Raw genomic sequence first — 7,310 nt, 5'->3', positions numbered from 1 at the left:
TGTATAAGGCTCTGGTCAGACTCCATTTGGAATATTGAGAGCTGTTTTTGGCCCTGTATCTAAGGAAGGATGTGCTGGCATTGGAGGACGTCCAGAGGAGGTTCACAAGATAGATCCCAGGAATGAAGGGATTGTCATATGGGGAATGATTAAGGACCTGCTCTGTGCTTGATGGAATTAAGACCGAGACTGATGGGTTCTTGAATAGTAAAAGGATCAAAGGTTACAGGGAAAAGGCAGGAGAATGGGGTTAAGGAGCATATCAGCCATGATGAATGGAAGAGTATGCTCAATGGGCTCAGTGGGCTGAATGGCCTAATTCTGCTCCTATATCTTATGATCTTATTCACCAAGCACAGGAAAGTCCAATATTTGAGAAATGTGGGCATTGCTGGCTGGCCAGCATTTATTTCCCGTCCCAAGTTGCCCTTGAAGGTAATGGTGAGCTGCCTTTTTTTTTTGAACCGTTGCAGTCCACCTACTGTGGGATGACTCTCAATGCCATCAGGGAGGGAATTCTGATATTTTGACCCAGTGACAGTGAAGGAACAGTAATATATTTCCAAGTCAGGATGGTGGGTGGCTTGGAGGGGAACGTGAAAGTGGTGTTCCCATATGTCTGCTGCTCTTGTCCTTCTACGTGGAAATGGTCATGGATTTGGAAGGTGCTGTCTGAGGATCTTTGAATTTCTACAGTGCATCTTTTAGATAGTATACACTGCTACTACTGTGCGTCAGTGGTGGAGGGAGTTAGTGAGAGAGTTCGGGATTTTGATCCTATGGTAGTGAAGAAATGCACTGATTGTTCTAAATTGTATGCTACATGGTTATGCAGTGAACTTTTCAAGTGGTTGTGTGGTTATGTTGTTTCCATGTGCCTGCTGTCCACCACCACCTTGATAGAAATTGCAGGTTTGGAAGCTGCTGCGAAGGAGTCTTTTGGGTTGCTGCACATGCATCTTATAGGTAGTTGTATTTTTTTTGTCAACTTGGAATTACAATTGTGCAGTTTATCTGTTGGACACATGAAGATTGAACTGTCATCTGCAATAATTTTGATCAAGGGTTGATCACAAGCTGATCGGCATCAATTGGTCAATTCTACTTAATATTACAGCTATACCTCCTGATTTGTCTTTGCATTTTTCAAAATGATGGTCCTTCATGAAGTATAATACTTGAATTCAGAAAATTTATTTCCAGTTAGTTTTAATTGAACTTCTCAAAGATGTTGTATCTAGTTGAAAGTGAGAGTGGTCATGATTGGCTGAATTAACTACAGCAAATGTCTTACTAACTGGCCCCGATAGCATCAGGAGTATGCCGGTTGATCAAATATTCCAGGTAATCGAGGTCCACATTAACCACAGTAAACCCTGACCAAATGAAGCCTCAAGACATCAACATCCCTCAAAAAATCTGTGTTGAAACATCACATCGCATCACCTCAAATCAATGTAAAAGCACAGCAAATAATAGAAATGTAATGCATGGGGGTATGCACATCACTGTTACAGTTTATTTACAGCATAAATACTCGGACATCAGGGTGGATCGTGGTGTTTGAAGTACATAATTTTAGCCGATTAAAATAAAGTTTGCTGTATTTATTGAATTATTGCAGAGTGTAGTCACCACAACCAATGGAATATTAGTCTCTGCCAAATGGTTATTGTTCTAAGGCCATTATCCTATAGCTGTATTGTGAGCAGATTACATTGCAGTATGGAAGTAATGTTTGATTTTTGATTCCATATAGAAATTCCTGCAGCAATTTTCTAAACCTAGTATACCTGTGGTTTTCTCTGGAGCATTGGGCTTAGTTGCTGCTGAGTTGCTAATGTTTTAGAATAGATTTTTGAGCAATTAGTTCTGAGATAATGTGTTCACTACTTCAGTTGGTAGGTCGTGACAGTTGGAAAATCTTCCATTGTTGTACCTGATTACAGTGCTGTAAAATGAATTTAATAAAGGCAGGAAATTGTGTAGGCTTGATTTCTGGAATCTCTTCTGACATGGCAAAATGAATGACCTTGAATAAATTCATCCAACTGGTAGTTTTTAACTTTGAATTTGCTGACATGGCTCTGCTTCGTACAATACTTTGCATGATAACCGTTTTGGAGAATTACTTGTTTAGAAATGGCTTGTAACTGCATTGAATGAACTACAACATTTCCACTGCTGTGGTGAGCTATGAATTATTTTTCAAAGTTAATCCCCAAATGGAAATTAGAGCCTCTAAATCTTCAGCCCACGTGAACCCAGTACAGATTTTGCGTTTTTTTTCTCCCAAACGATGTTGATTATTGCTAATATGAAGGCTGTTCAAGCATTAATTTTTGTTACAAAATACTAATGACAAGTACCAAAGCACTAAAGAAAAATACTTGCAGTTTTATTGTGGCTTTTACAGTTTTAGGAAGTCTAACATCCATCTTAGGCAATAAATTATTTTTGGAAACTTGAATGTGGAGTGAAATATAGTGGACAATTTACGCATAGCAAGGTTTCCAAAAGAGTGTGAGGCAAGTAATCAAGTAAGTAGATTCAGTGATAGTTGAAAGATAACTGTTAGCTATAATAATGGAAGAACTCCATGTTCTTTAAATCGGATGGGGACATGATGGCCTAGTAGTATTGTTGCTAGACTGTTAATCCAGAGACCCAGGTAATGTTCTGGAAATATAGGTTCAATCCCAGCCGTGATAATTTTTTTTTAAAAATCTGGAATTAAGTAACCATTGTCCATTGTTGGGGAAAATCCCATGTGGTTCACTAATGTCCCTTAGGGAAGGAAATCTGCCATCCTTACCTGGTTTGGCCTACAGCAATGTAGCTAACTCAACACTTGGGTATGGCAAATAAATGCTGGCCCAGTCAGTGACACCCACATCCTGTGAATGAACCAAAAATTCTCATCCAACCAAGAAGCCTTGGTTTAACATAAAGATAACATTCTGTCAGGCAATATATTCTCAGTACTCCACTAAATATTGGCATAATTTTTGTGCTCAAATCTTTTGGTGTAGCTTTGTCGAGAAATCAGTCCATCTGTATAAAACCTCACCTGCACTGATCCTTAGCGCAAATGACCAGCGTAACAGTTGCAGTACATATTTTCCAGCAAAAATGTTGATTGTGAAAAGAGAAGTTTTGAGTTGTTCAGTTACTATGGATAGAGATGTTGCACGTCATTATTTATTATGAGTATGGTTGCTGTTACTTTTTGGAATGCAGTCCTAATGACAGTAATGTCTCCTGAAGTTGGAGACAAATCTTTTTTTAAAAAAATGGTTTACATGCTTGTTTTTACAAACTGGAACCATAAGTAACAACATGTCTGAGATCTTTAATGTTTCAGGCCTTGTTCACTCCCTTTTTTTTGATGGCCTTTGCCAAATGCATTATGCTCAGAGTTGACATTGATGTAGCTTCTATCCTCAGCACTTTAGAATCTGTGATAAGTAGCCTGCAATCAGCTTGAGACCCAAAGTTAAATGAACTTTTACCTTACTGAAATAAATACAATGTAATGCTTTGAAGGTTTAAAAAAAACTGGTACCTTTCCATATAGTTTCACTATATCTTTATTTACTGTCCTTAATTTTTGAACTGTCCTTAATTTTTGATTATGGGATAAGTGAGTTTACCCTGAAAAATGTAAACAGCTTTTTAGTTGTGGTGAGATTGTGGTTTAATCCTTATGCCCAGTATTATCTCTTCTGCTTACAAATTTGCACTTATTTTTGCATTGGTTAGGTATGCTTCCTTGTTTTAAAAAAATGCATTGTTTGAAATAGAACAACACTGTGCATGCTTGGTATTGCTGAATGGTGTGTAAATAAATTGTTTTGGTGCTGAGTTAGAATGCTGCAGGCTGCAAATATAAATACAATGGTACAAATTGTGTTGGATAAGGACCCTGTGACTCTGTCGTGACCTCATCTTTGGACCAAATTTTGCATTATGTCATGGTACGTGTAAACCAAGATTCAGCAGTAGTTTTTATTAACAAGACATAACTTTAAATGTTGCTGCAAGTTTTACAATAGAGTAATCATTTTGCATGCACTGATGTTCTGCCTCTCTACAACGTATTAGACTTTTTGCCTTTAGCGAGATAGTGTCAATTATTAGATCTCAGTTCCAGTTGGCATTGCTATTTGTTTTGTTCTATATAGGGGTAGATTTTTTGACTTATTTTATCAGCAGAATTTTTTGGCATGAAATGTGCTACCCAGCTTTCTTTGTTTCAAACTGGCTTGAGTATTTGCTACAAAATGTTGAGACACAAGCTGGGGCTTGCTTTTTGTGACAGCATTGCATTACAATGTATGCTACTTAGCACCAAATTAGTCTTTTAATCAGCATATAATGTGAATTATATATTTGGAAAAAAATTCTGTTGAATCAGTGAAGAACAAGTACCTACTGGATTTAAGATCCAAATTATTTGCACCTATGAAAGAAATGATTCACATATTGAATGAATACTCAATCATGTTGAAAAGGGCCAACTGTCTGTAAGTAGTACAACAGTACAGAGTGAGAGTAAGTGACTGATGTCTGTAATTCTTTGTACAGGGTTTCCTCCTTGTTGAAAGTCACTGGCTTCTAGAAGTTGGAATGGCACAGCAGTGTTTTATTATAAAATTAAATTTTAAAAATTAACTCTGAGGGGAATTGGAAGGCGATGATACAGTTGGAGCAAAGCTGGAAATTAATTGTAGTTATTTAGTAGGTGACAACTGAATACGGTTCCCTCCTGGACTAAAAATGCATTAAAACACTAAAACGTGGTCTCTGCTCTACCCTTCCATGCAGCTTTGATCATTTGAGAAACTGGGAAGTTATGTATTGGGGAATTATAAGTTGCCCTAATGAAAGATTTCTTAGCATTCCCTTTATAGTACAAATTCCTTTTAGAAAATCACTTTTTCCCATCTGCTACCCTGCAAACATGTTGCTCATACATAGATACTACAGAGTCAGAGTTTTACAGCACAGAAACAGACCCTTTGGTCCAACTTGTCCATGCCGACCAGATATCCTAAACTGATCTAGTCCCATTTGCCAGTATTTGGCCCATAAGCCTTTAAACCCTTTCTATTCATGTACCCATCCAGAGGCCTTTTAAATGTTGTTGTAATTGTACCAGCTTCCACCACTTCCCCTCACAGCTTGTTCCACACACGTACCACCCTCTGTGTGAAAAAGTTACACCTCAGGTCCCTTTTTAAAATCTTTCCCCTCTTGCCTTAAACCAGTGCCCTTTTAGTTTTAGACTCCCCTACCGTAAGGAAAAAACCTTAGTTATTCACCCCATCCGTGCTCCTCATGATTTTATAAAGCTCCATAATATCACTCCTCAGCCTCTGACAGGGGAAAATGCCCCTGCCTGTTAAGCCTCTCCCTATACTTCAAGCCCTCCAATCCCAGTAACATCCTTGTAAATATTTTCTGAACCCTTTCAAGTTCAACAACATCTTTGCTATAGCAGGGAGACCAGAATTAAATGCAGTATTCTAAAAGTGGCCTAACCAAAGTCCTGTACAGCCACAACATGATATCCCAATTCCTATACTCAATGTTCTGACCAATGAAGGCAGGTATGCCAAATGCTTTCTTCACTACCCTGTCTACCTGCAACTCTGCTTTCAAAGAACTGTGCACCTGCAGTACTGGATTCTTTTGTTCGGCAATGCTCCCCAGTGCCGTACTATTAAGTGTATAAGTCCTGCCCTGGTTTGCCTTTCCAAAATGCAACACCTCACATTTATCTAAATTAAACTCCATCTGCCACTCCTTGGTACGTTGGCCCATCTGATCAAGGTCCCATTGTACTCTGAGATAACATTCTTCATTGTCCATTCCACCATCAATTTTGGTGTCATACGCAAGCTTACTAACCATACTTTATATATTCACATTCATGTAACTATCAAAAAGCATAACTGACATTAGTGTGCTTTTGTGTTAAGGAACAATGTTATGTTACGTTAGATCAATGGTTCTTACTACAGAACAGAAATTTATCATATACTGCTCTATCTTGTGGTCAACAATCTTAATTTCAAGCCTTTAATGGGTTTAAGTGTTTGTTAGCTGAATTTGGCACAACTGACTAGAACCATCTAATCCCTGAGATTGAATTGTCTTGAAGTCCCATCTGGAACGCTTTCCAGTAATTTACTATTTATATAATTTTTTTTAAACCACCACAAGATGCTATGCTACGATCACCGTGGGACAGGCCGATTCTAAAGTTGTTAGTATGGATGGCTTCTAGAAGACTGTTGGCAGAACATCCTAGGCATGAATTAGTCAAATAGAGCCCATATTCCTGAGAACCTGATTGCAACCAAGATTTTATATATTTGACTTTGGTAGGGTGGGGGTGTGAAAGGCTATGTCCTGAGGTTACAAATTAATTTCAAGTGGCAAGCAATTTTATTTGACTAATTATGAATATGCACTTCTAGATTCCAGTCTGCATTTGGTCTGTTTTGACTGCCTTACACCTTCAGAGTCATTAGCTAACTTGAATGTATGTGCTTGTAAAGTGTTTCACAGTATGCTGTGGCAGCATATTTCAATGTTTGGTTAAGAACCCATTTTAATTAATTGAATATTTTGGAGCCTTAAACAATTTGGCAACAGTTGAAAATGCGTCCTGAAGTAATTTTGCCAATATCTGTGACTAGGCAATTGCAACATCTTGGAGGTTGGCACCTGACAATATTGATTGGCGAAATAATTCAGAAATGACTGCATGTTTGAAAGTTATCTGTGTAAGTCTTCAGACCATTAAATTTATTGATTTCCTATGCATTAAATTAAATGCCATAAATGCAACCAAAATAAATCATTATTAGTCTTGAGGGATATTTTGATTAGATCCCTTGATAATTTTCCAGTATATGATATTTTCAGTGACTTATTCCTGAAACTGAAGCATACTTAAACGTTTTGAGGTAATATCATGGGTCAATATTGGAACACAATACTGCCACTTTTCCTTTGCCTCTCAAACCCTCTGCGTGAGCTCTAGTTTTATGCCCACTGCAGTTGGAGTTGTGGATGAACCTGAACTTTTCTGTAGTTGTTGTCACAAAAGGAATTTGTTTCGGTCCTCTCAGTATTGCCTGATTACATTGGCACCACCCTCAGATGCTTGCTGAGACACAATCCATTAAGAGGTTCGAGTGTTGGTGTCCTGGGAGCAAATTGGCCGTGGGGCATGAAGCAAAGGCCTAGGAGTGATGTTAAGTGACCACTTTTATGTGGCAACAAGGTGCAGGGCTGGA

Source organism: Rhincodon typus, chromosome 30 (genome assembly GCF_021869965.1).
Source record: "Rhincodon typus isolate 14 chromosome 30, sRhiTyp1.1, whole genome shotgun sequence".
Taxonomy (NCBI): domain Eukaryota; kingdom Metazoa; phylum Chordata; class Chondrichthyes; order Orectolobiformes; family Rhincodontidae; genus Rhincodon; species Rhincodon typus.
The sequence above is the reverse complement of the archived record's forward strand: the minus strand, read 5'-3'. Positions refer to the sequence as shown.